The 11,369-nt window shown below is 39.1% G+C and overlaps 1 protein-coding gene across 3 annotated transcripts in view; it reads left to right on the top strand.

The window, feature by feature from the left end:
• Positions 1 to 1,536: 1,536 nt before the first annotated feature.
• The window catches only part of LOC137866715 (spermatid perinuclear RNA-binding protein-like), a 93,013-nt gene continuing 83,180 nt past the window's right edge, over positions 1,537 to 11,369 (top strand). For all 3 annotated transcript variants that reach the window (XM_068702783.1, XM_068702785.1, XM_068702784.1), the window contains exon 1: positions 1,537 to 1,764. The gene's annotated coding sequence lies outside the window, so the exon portion shown is untranslated. The remainder of the gene's footprint in view (positions 1,765 to 11,369) is intronic.

The following is an 11,369-nucleotide window of genomic DNA, read 5'->3' as shown; positions in this document are numbered from 1 at the left end:
TACCTGTTAGTTATTTAACTTCACCAGAGTAGTTTTGCAGCCTAAACCTCATCACACGTTGGAAGCATCTGAACATGATTTGTAGAAGATCGCTCACAGAACTCTCACACTTCAATCTGCTCTGCAAGTTAAAGTGATGCATAATGAAAACAACTTCACCAAGAATGGAAAATAATGCAGCATCGCAAATACGCTGCGATGCCAACGACGGATGACGTGACTGTCAAAGTTGAGTCAGTTTTCTGCATATTGTGGTTTAGTAACTTGGTGATTCACTCAATAATTATGTGCTGTGAGTGACTTTCTTGTAGAAATGTGTCTCCAACAGGTTAAACCAACCAGTCTGAGGAGCCACAGAGGTTTGTATGGCAGTTCATTTGCTGTTTTTTCTGGGCAGCTCGATGATTTAAAGGTAAACAGTGCACAGCGTTCAAATTACAGGCTACACATGGAACATGCACATCAGTCCAGTCGGCTGCAGCCATTTAATCAGCTGGAGGGGAACAAGCTTGTATACTAGAGTAAAAATAGTGACGGATGATCAGCCATTAATCAAGCAGATTTTACCGGCATTCTTGACATATAAAGCTATAATTTTGTGTCTATATTTAGAAACAACATCAAAGAGTTCATGAGGAATACCTCCACTCCCTCCGCCACATCTGCAGGAAACTCCCCGTCTCCGTCGACAGTTTTTTATTTGTTGAGCAGGAAAACTACAAAATTCTTTAACTGCTCGAAACTTTTGCTTTATGGAAAATCCCCCCAGAGCCAATGAAAACCTCAATATATGATGAATAGAAGGACATTAATGTTCGTCAGCAAAATAGTGAGGCCTGTATGGCTTTTATGTTCGGAATAAGTTAAACTATTATTTGTAGAGCAATCAATTAGTGGATCAATGAGATCTATTTCGATAATTAATTGATCGCCCTAATTTTTTTCAGAATATTTTGTGATAAACTTGTATTTGAGTGTTGAGCGGTGGAATAAAACAAGTCATTTTAACGTATCAACTTGAGCTCTTTTGATGTTTTTTTTCCCACAATTTTCTCAAATTGCTTTTGTTTATTTAGTGGATAGACTGTTACTAACTTATTTTACTTAAAAATGCTCTATTTAGCTTTTAAATAAATGCATAAACTTAATTAAATTAAAATGAATTAATACAAAAATATATTTATTTATTTATTATCTAACAAGAATGCTTAAAATGTTAACCTTTTTATTTATTTAGTATTAATTCATTTTAATTAAATGTAATTCATTAATTTAATTAAAGGCTAAAACAGTAACAGCCTACCCTCTAAATAAACAAAGCAATTTGAGTATGCCATCGGTATATATTACATTATTTATAAAATGTAATAAAATACTGTCAAAGATATAACTGAGGCTATGACCTTACGTCGGTTTGTCTCTAAAAAGCTCTCCACGTGCTTCATCTCGTCATTAGACGATCTTTGTTTCGCAGTAGCGGTTGGTGGGCGCATGTGCAGCCGCAACCTCTCCGAGCGCTGACAGCAGGCTGGCCGGAGACCGTTTGCCGCCGTTGTTGTTGCCGCGTCCGCCGCCGGCTTTCCAGAGACCCGGAATACAAACTGACACCAGAACTGGACTTTATTCTTCTGTGACAGGACACAAGAACAACCAACCAATACAATTGCACATTATATATTTTCTTTTTTGGGAGGTTTTTTTGGATCGCACGAGCTTCCTCCTCTTTATTTTCCTCCAGGTGGTGAGCGGACTGTCCGGGTGAAGGTAGGTTAAGTGTCCGCTTTTGGTGACAGTTTTTCGGCGTGGAAGGAAGAGAGGGGGGGGGGGGGGGGGGGGGGGGATGAACGGGCGACATACTTTACTGCAAAAAAAAAAAAGACGACACATTATTTTACCCTTCAGACGAAGGCTTTTGTCACAGGTACAATAAAATAATAAGTTAAAATAAATATTAAAAATTAAAGTATTTACGTGCACCTGTTGTACAGGTAGACCCCTCGTGCTGATGCACCTGCGCACTGAATGATTTATTACTTATTATTTATTAACGTAATCAACACTTTACAGCCTGAAACCCTCCAGGGTTATATTATTATATTATTGACATAATAACTTAATATTAATACATATCAATACAGTCGGATGTTGTTTTTTAGGGTAAATTTACACCATAGAAGTCTATGAGAAGATAATCATAAAGATATTTATGTAAATATCAGTTACTTTTAATTTAAAAGCTTAAATTTCAGTGTGATTGAAGTAAATCACAGCAGCTAAAGGATGGCTTCAATTCGTCCTAATTCTGCATACATATATTTAAATTATATATATAAGAAGTGGACGTAGTCATCGTGACGTCAGTCGTTGGTTTGTGGATGTTTTGAAGCCTCGATTTCGGTGATTATCTTGGTTTTGGAACCAGTGAACAGGAAGTGACCATATCTGGACTGTGGAGGAGTGACGTAGAGACGCCATATACGTGTCTAGTAGAGACCTGTCAATCACCGTGTAGCCCTGCGCTAAAGCATACCCTGCTTTATGGTCTATTTGACTCTAAATTGACCATAATTTACTAAATGAACATCATGCTGTATTGAAGAAGACTTGAAACTAGAGATTGAGACCATAAACTCATGTTTACTGAGGTAATAAATCAAGAGAGAAGTAGAGTCATTTTCTCATAGACTTCTATACAACCAGAGGAGTCGCCCCCTGATGGACACTAGTGAGAATGCAGGTTTTCAGACGCTTCCACATCTTCCTCTCTAACCAGAGGGTCGCCGGCCTGGTTTTAACCTGATAAACACTCACCGGTGGGTGCAGGTCTCGGTAGATCAGAGCCAGAAGACCCAGAGCAGGTGGCCCCTCTGAGCCCGGAGGAATGTAAATAGAAACAGTAACCGGAGCCTGGTGTTTGAACACGGCCTCCTGCTAAAAGCGTTGACGAGGAAGAAGCTGGATCTGGTTAATGAGAATCCAGTGTGTGTGTGTGTGTGTGTGTGTGTGTGTGTGTGTGTGTGACATTTTAGTTTCAATTAGAGTTGTGTGTAAGGAATACAAACATGTTTCCTAACAGTTAATCCTCAGCAAAGACACCAGTGTGTTCAGGCTAAAAGTCCGTTTAAGCTTCAACCTAGTGGTTTAATCGATGGATCAGTATAGCTGGTCGACACCACTGAGAATTTTCCTGTTGTGTATAATTTATTACTTTTTGTTTTCCAATTTAGAGAAAAATGCTGTGTGTTGTGTTTCTGCAAGTTCCAGATATAAGAGTGAAATGTTTAAACCTGGACATACTTTGTCTTTTATGGTTGCATCATTTCAACAAATGATAAATTATAATTGTTTTGTGCGTCAATTCAGACACGTTTCCTATTAATTCAACATGAAAAAATAAGTGTATTTGGACATTTCTGGATGTTTTTATGACATAATTGTGTATCACGACATCTTGATATGATTTTGTCACGATGTGGTTCCATTGACAGATGATGAATTATCATATATAGTTATTGCTTGTTGGCACAAGACGTGGTTTGGGAACGTTACCGTATTAACCATCTGTTATTCTGTTCTGCTGCATTGCTTTTTGATGCTTTGAATCTAAAGAAAGCCTTGACTGTTGATGTCGAGGGATTTGATGTTTTGGGGGTTTTCAGCTCTAATGAGTTGAGGAATAAAACAAATATCCTGCCATTGATATTGTTGATTGACAACGGGGAAATATTAAACATTTCACTATGTGACGTCCAGAGCAGTTGATGGTAATTAAGATCCGTCTCGTGCTGCTGAATCTAATACTTGATGAATCTATTAAGACAGGAAATGACTCAACGGTTATTTTGATATTTGATTAATTACTTCAAGTCGCAGGACGGCAGATGTTCGCCAGCTGTGAGAGGGTTGAAACAGATGACGGGAGGACAAGGAAAACCTCATTTTCATCATCGTAATGTGATTTATATCTGGCATGCGGTATGCAGCGAGGCACAGTCTCTGCAGTATTGATTAGGCTATTAGATTTAGATAAAGGGACATTTCTCAATGAAGAGTTACAGTCAGCTTCATTGTTGTAACTTTAGATTTAGAAAATAGGTTTTTAATTGCTCTGAAAACAGGCCAACTTTGTTAGATGTGGGTCCGATTTTTGCCTGCATGCTTCTCTTTGCCAACCTCTTAGTTTATCAATCAATATAGAAAACATAATGATAAATAATATCTGATGATAAAGGAATACACTCCATTTCTTGACTCTATTAGCCCAAAAAACAGTTTTATGGCGTTGGTTTTGGCCAAGGTAACTTGTTATTCTTTTACTTGATTAACCGCTCAAAGGTTTGTTCAGACATTCATGTTCCCCAGAGGATAAATCCTTCTGGCTTTTCTTCTGGTGCACTGGCATTTTGTTTAGTATTGATGTATCTCAACATCTGTGAAATGGACCGACTCAAAATATGGTACTTAACCAGAGCTGCAGCAATTGGTCGATTATTCAATTAACAAAAATATTGTCATTGGTAATTTAGATCGATGATTAATCGGTTTGAGACAAGGAAATAACAGCCCAGATTCTCTGGTTCCAGCCGCTCAAATGTGAATATTTTGTGTTTTTCTTTGTCTTCCACCAGTCGTAAAACAATCTTCGGATTTAAGATTGTTGATCGCACAAACACGACATTTGAATCCTTTACAGAGAAGAGATTAACCGATTTCTTAATGAATGAAAATAACCATTTGTTGTATCCCTACTCATGTTCTCCCGAGGTTAAATCAATTCTTTTGACTTTTCCTTTTCGCGCCACCACACATTTGAAATATATCAATAACTGTACAATTTACTGCCAAGAAATGTAGTATTAAACCAGAGCTGCAGAGATGCTTGTTTGCATTATTATTGGCAATTTGAGTCTTTTTTTTTTTTTTTTTGTGAAAATAGAATACCTGGTTCCAGCTTCTCAAATTTGAATATTTTTGGTCTTTGTTGTCTGCGATTGTAAAACATACATTCGTCACCTTCAATATCAACATTTAATGACAATAACTGACAATGAAAACAACCATTTGTTGCCTTCACACTACTGACTGTCATGGTCCTCAATATGAATTGTAATCTTGCAAAATTCTCTGCAAAAGTTATGACATTCCCATCAGCCTCAGTTGCACTTTGTGTCTAGCGCTAATTAGCAAACGTTAGCATGCTAACACATTAAACTGAGATGCAGGAGCTGGTAAACAGATGTAGTTTTAGCTGCCGTGGACCACTTGTGGCTCTGCAAGTGCTTCCGATTCGCCCTCTCAGCGTATTCGTGGCCATCTACTGTAAGTGAATGTCTCGGGGGTGTTTTGATATTCCTTCTTGCCACTCTTCAATTTTCATGATGGAAAAAACGTTTATTCTGAGTCTTAGAAAAGTCTTTTCAGCACGGAGAGCCTCAGAGAACACATTGAGAAAGAGATTGAGCTCATGGGAAGGTACAATCAGAAGGATGCTCCACATCTGTTCAATGACAATACAGGCTTTACAAGAACAGGCAAGGAAAACAAATTATCATTGTAGATTTACAGTCTTTTACAGACCTGTCAATCACCGTGTAGCCCCACCCTAAAGCATACCATGCTTTATGGTATATTTGACTCTAAATGGACCATAATTTACTAAATAAACATCATGCTGTATTGAAGAAGACTTGTCATTTTCTCATAGACTTCTATACAACCAGATGAGTCGCCCCCTGATGGACACTAGAGAGAGAATGCAGCTTTAACACATGAAGCATTGGCTTTGCTCGCCAGAACCGAAGGAAGAATATGACTGAAGCAGTTTTTGTTTCATCTTTGATTATGATAATCTCAAGATTTAGAAACAGGATTCAGACCGTTGTGCGTTACTAAATCTCTCCACATGAATCAGACTAAGATGTCTTAATGTCTATTTGGCAGAGTGAGCCAACACATACTGTACATATAGAGGAACTCTGGCATGTGTTATCCATCTTCTATCAACATCATTGGTAGTTGACCGAACAACTGCACAACGTCAACGCCACACAACATTGCACCCACATTAATTATGGATTGATATTAATATTTAGCGATATCTACGTCGGCACATTGTTTACTCGTCCAAACCGGCTACTTAACTGCATCTCCTCGGTGTCACTGAGCGGGTCTGTCGAGGTGAACCGGTGAAACCCGAGCAGACGTCGCTGCTGCCGTGGTCTCTCGTTTCACCTCCACCCGCCCAACGAGTCTGAGCCCCGTAAACCTCAGAGACTAAGAGCCTGGTTTCAGCAATCGGATCTGCACCAGCCATCTCTGTGACTTTGCCCTGTTTGAAATAAATACCTCCATCATCCGGGGACACGGTGTGGTTTTTCTTTCTGTTTTTTCTTCCTCTTGAGAGTCCCCCCGAGGACGACTCTTCTCCTGAGCTGTTTGATGTGCTCTGAAAAACAGAAAAGGCCTGCAGCACTCTGGATGTTTGAATTGTGGAAGCTGCCATTCGGCTGTTTTTTTCTGGCCAGCACCAGGACTGGCGCACCAAAAAAAAAACAAGCCCCTCGTGGACTTCCATCATCAGGCCATCAGCTCACATCCGAGGGGTCACAGAGCTATTCGACTAACAACAGAAAACTCTATTATGATGTTTCTGCAAATCAGTTGGTTTAAAGGATTTTTCCTGAATTAATTAATACATTGGATCTACAGTTTTGTTGATGCACCAACCTTTTATTTATCGTCTATAAATATCTATATCTATATATATATATATATATATATATATATATATATATAAATATCTATATCTATATATATATATATATATATATATATATATATATATATATATATATATCTCTAATACCAGTGCTCTTTACTCCCAAATGTGTACTCTGCACACTCAGCGACACCCTTAGAAACACATTTTATGCAAAGAAAAATGAGGCTAAGTTTACTACTGTGGCAGTAGTTTGTGGTCCATTAGCATAAACACTGAATCCTATACCGACATTAATGAAGAAACTTCATTTAAGGAGGTCGCACATACCTGATCCACTTAATCAGGTCTGTAATAATGCCAGTACCAACGTTAACAACCTGCACAGAGATTAATATGCTTTTAATACTAAGAAACTAACTTAAATTGGGCGATCCTGTGGATGTATTCTCTACGTTCTGTTTGTTTTAGCCACTTTGTTTCCACAAAGGTGACATATTATCTCCTTATTAAGTTAAAAGGGTTTATTTACACAACCAGCAGACTAAGAGCAACTTGATCGTTCATTTGGGGTCTTTGTGTTGTCTACACTGATGAAGTTGTGACTCTTTTAGCTCTGTTTTGGTCTCCACCACGTCCTGAGGGAAATCTCTGTCTCTTAAGCTGCTAAAAGCTCCACTATGTTTCACTATCTGGTCTCTAACTAAGTCTGTCTGTGCACAGTGAGTCTATCAGAGCTGGAAACACGTTGAGAGCTGTGAGACTGAACCAAAAACAAGAAACATTGCAAAGTGTAAAGACAAGGACAGGGAGCTGAAGATGCAGAAAATGCTCGTAGAGCTGATAGGAAGTGCAGAGTCGGTGATAATCCTCTGTGACGTAAGTCATTACGAGCAAACCTCTTCCACATTACACATTTTCACATTGATGGATTTGTAATACATACATATAGATGAGTGGAGCTTTAAGAGTCAGCAGTTGGCAACAGATGAATCAGTTTCTACTTTCCTAATGCTCTGTTAATAATAAATGAACACGTATTAGTCTGTTCAGCTGCTCAGGTTATATCTTCTTTACTCGCTGTGTGCTGACTCACCCTTTAGTCTTATAAGTATAGTATTAAACTATGACATTTCTTATTAAAGTACACTGCTGTCTGATCAGTTTAGTGAGTTGAGTAAGTCAGTCGAGGGCTGGATCAAGTCCAGTTGTGGCTGCGCATATTTAAGTATTGACATTGCAATATTGTTTGTTGTCTGCGATTATATATTGAGATATAAAAATAATACAGGAGGCTACATGTTAAAGTTAAATGGTGCACTTTAGGAGCAAAAGTAAGAGGCCAGATAAATCATATGCTCTAGTAAACTATTTAATCGCAAACACTAGGATATATAGGGTGTCGTTTAAAAAAAGGTACAAAGCCAATACCAGTAAACGCTATCGGCTGCATGGGTCGTAGCTGTTAAGGTTACGAGCCAATCACACGTCGCATTAAATCAAAGAATGCTTGCGGTGATCGGCTGCCAGCAAAACCATACAAATGTTAACAAAAAGATTGATTGCAGGAGTCGCAGGCGGCAACCTCTGGTTCTGCTGAGTGAAGTCAATGCTTCATGTCTTAAAGCTGCATTCTCTCTAATGTCCATCAGGGGGTGACTCCTCTGGTTGTATAGAAGTCTATGAGAAAATGACTCTACTTCTCTCTTGATTTATTACCTCAGTAAACATTGTAAACATGAGTTTATGGTCTCAATCTCTAGTTTCAAGTCTTCAATACAGCATGATGTTCATTTAGTAAATTATGGTCCATTTAAAGTCAAACAGACCATAAAGCAGGGTATGATTTAGGGGCGGGGCTACACAGTGATTGACAGGTCTCTTTCAGAGACGTATACGGCATCACTCCTCCTCAGTCCAGATATGGTCACTTCCTGTTCACTGGTTGCTATAATACAAAATGACGACGGGAAAATCGCCGAACTCAAGGCTTCAAAGCATCAGTCCACAAACCAACGGATGACGTCACGATGACTACGTCCACTTCTTACATACAGTCTGTGAGAAGTTTCAATACTACTTGGTTCTGTGTTATTTCGGTCTTAAACCTTAAAAGGTATCGAGTACCGGTACCTATTCCTAATAAACACATTGGTTGTTCAGATTTGAACGCCTGCTGAGTATCTGCGGGCAGGAAAACATCACAACTGCAGTTTTACACATCCCTGATTGTGATATGAATAGAACAATGCTTTCTTTTTAACCCCATCGTGGTTTTGAGTCGGTACATCTGGTGTTAAACCAGCCGCCTCTCTCTCTCTCAAGATCTCCCTCACATCTCTTTTAAGTGCCGCTGGCCTCCAGGAGGATGAATGTTGCGAGAGAGACCCTCAGAGAAGCAGAGCTCTTTTTTGCCGGGCAAAAATTCTCCAGGAATTTGAAATACTCACACAAGCGTCTGTGCTGTGGCAGCATTCAGCTCAGCTCCTCCAGGTGAAGGACAGCATGTTGAGTCTCACAAAGTCTTCAGTATTGAGAACGCTTTTCAGGGTTAGACTGACGCACCGATGTTTGGCCTTCCATACGCTACCATGCTAATCCTCCCTGAACATGCATAAAGAAACCAGAACTTATTGTTCTTCTTTTCACATTTTAAACCTTCATTTCTCGGCAATGTCAATTATTTACTGATTTAAAAAGGGGGGAATGCATCAGAGTTTCTATTATCTCTTGATTAATGTTGGGATGAGAATAAAATCTTGTATTGCAGGACAATAATGAGAAAGCTAACGTATATACCGGCCGATATGAACTCTATGCAGATGGGGGAAAATGCCGGTCGATTAGTAAGAAGAAATTGAAGCGCAGAGATTCTAAAAATGTGTTCAAACAGTGTCTCTGTCACAGAGAGAATGTTCCTCTCAGGACAAATCATGCTCTTTCATAACCGAGTTAAGTGGATGTTTAGTAACAGAGCTTGAGAATGTTGAGTGTGTATGAGAAATAGTTTTTAAATACAATTATCAATAGTGGTATTTGTTGTTTGGGCTACAGATGTAAAGTTGACATATTTGACAGTAAAGTATTTTTTTTTCTTCTGAAAATTCGGTCCAGAAACTGTTAATATGCAACATAAAATATTGGAATTCCTGTTTTAATTTCATCCAGCAAATTGAATACCTCGACAAATCATCTACTTGAGGCAGAAATCCTCTACGTCCAATATAATAAGATGTGCTCATTGATTGTCAGTGTCCTCGAGTCCCAGTTACAGTGTGTGTATGTCTAGGGCTTTTATTGTGAAAGGTAAGAACAGAAGGAGTGGATCTGGTCTGTGCTGCCTTTGCCAAGGTTGAATGATGTATAATAATGTTCTTAGAGCTCGTGTTAGGAAGTTAAACAACTCATAATTCATCTCTAATATCTATTTTATATTCATGTGAAAACATCTCCTTCAATTTACTGGATTTATTCAAGTTTATCATCAAAACTACATTTTACAGATTACATGTGAACACATCATGATAATGTTATAATTTACCTTCAGCCAGAATTAATTTTCACTGAGCAGAGCCTGAAGGCATCATAATGTAACTGAAGTGAACCTTCGTTGGTTAGCCGTTAGCGGTGCTGCTAACGTTACTAGCTCTTCTCCTGTTGGTTTAAACACAACATTGGTTGTTTACAATGTAACATTATCAGAGATCAGAGACTAGAAACACATCAATGATGTCCTGATCACATGTTTTACTGAATATTGGCCGATGAAGATCATCAGAAACACTTTATTTCACATTATAATGGTTAAACTGTGTAATTAATCTGCAGTTCACATGGTGCTGAACCACGAGGGTTCGTACGGATCAACACCTCTAGTTGATGCCTTAATTCAGGGTGTGAAATCTCAGAAGAATCAACCTCTTAATATTCGTGTTTCATGTCAAAGTACTCGTAAAGAAGTACATGTTGACTTGTGAATTATTTGCACACACAAAAACAAAACAACGGCCTCTGTGTGTAAAGGCTTTAGGTGTAAAGGAAAAATGAAAGCTGAGAACAGTAAAGCTCTGAGGTCACCTGTGCAGGTGGAGGTGATCCGGCTGCTCCTGTCTCTCTCTGGCTTGATGTGCTGTGAATCGGTACGTGAGCTGTGAGCGTGATGAGGTCGGAGTCAGAGCAGCACTGATGAAAAGCATTAGTGGACAAAGAGCCTCCTGCTGCTCCATCTGATCTCACTGGAGACCTGGAGCCACATCACCACTCCCTAAAGCCGCCGGAGGTTTGAGCTTTTATCTCTTCAGCCAAGGACATAAAAGCTCCTCTTTCTTTGTGTTTTTCATGGTGGGTTTGGGTTCTGACACCCGGGGGGGATCAGGCTCTGTGTTTGGGTCTGTCCTGGTGGCTCAGATTATTACATCCACACAAAGCTAAACCTGAAAATACTCTTTACATGTGAAACCATGTGATCTCCATACCGGAACTCTGAACAACAGAAAGACCGTCATCTCTTTGTTTCTCTCCTCATTCAGTTGACAGACAGACAAATAAATAATGTGTGGAACTAAATAACTAATAACAAACAACAACATATATGTGGAACTGAATAGTGTGTCCACATCTCACTGTGTTCTTCAGCAGTACGACGGTCAGA

The sequence above is a fragment of the Cebidichthys violaceus genome, unplaced genomic scaffold (genome assembly GCF_023349555.1).
Source record: "Cebidichthys violaceus isolate CVI_PGR_0920_01 unplaced genomic scaffold, fCebVio1.0.p SCAF_89, whole genome shotgun sequence".
NCBI classification, from domain to species: domain Eukaryota; kingdom Metazoa; phylum Chordata; class Actinopteri; order Perciformes; family Stichaeidae; genus Cebidichthys; species Cebidichthys violaceus.
This window is presented reverse-complemented; position numbering and strand designations above follow the sequence as displayed.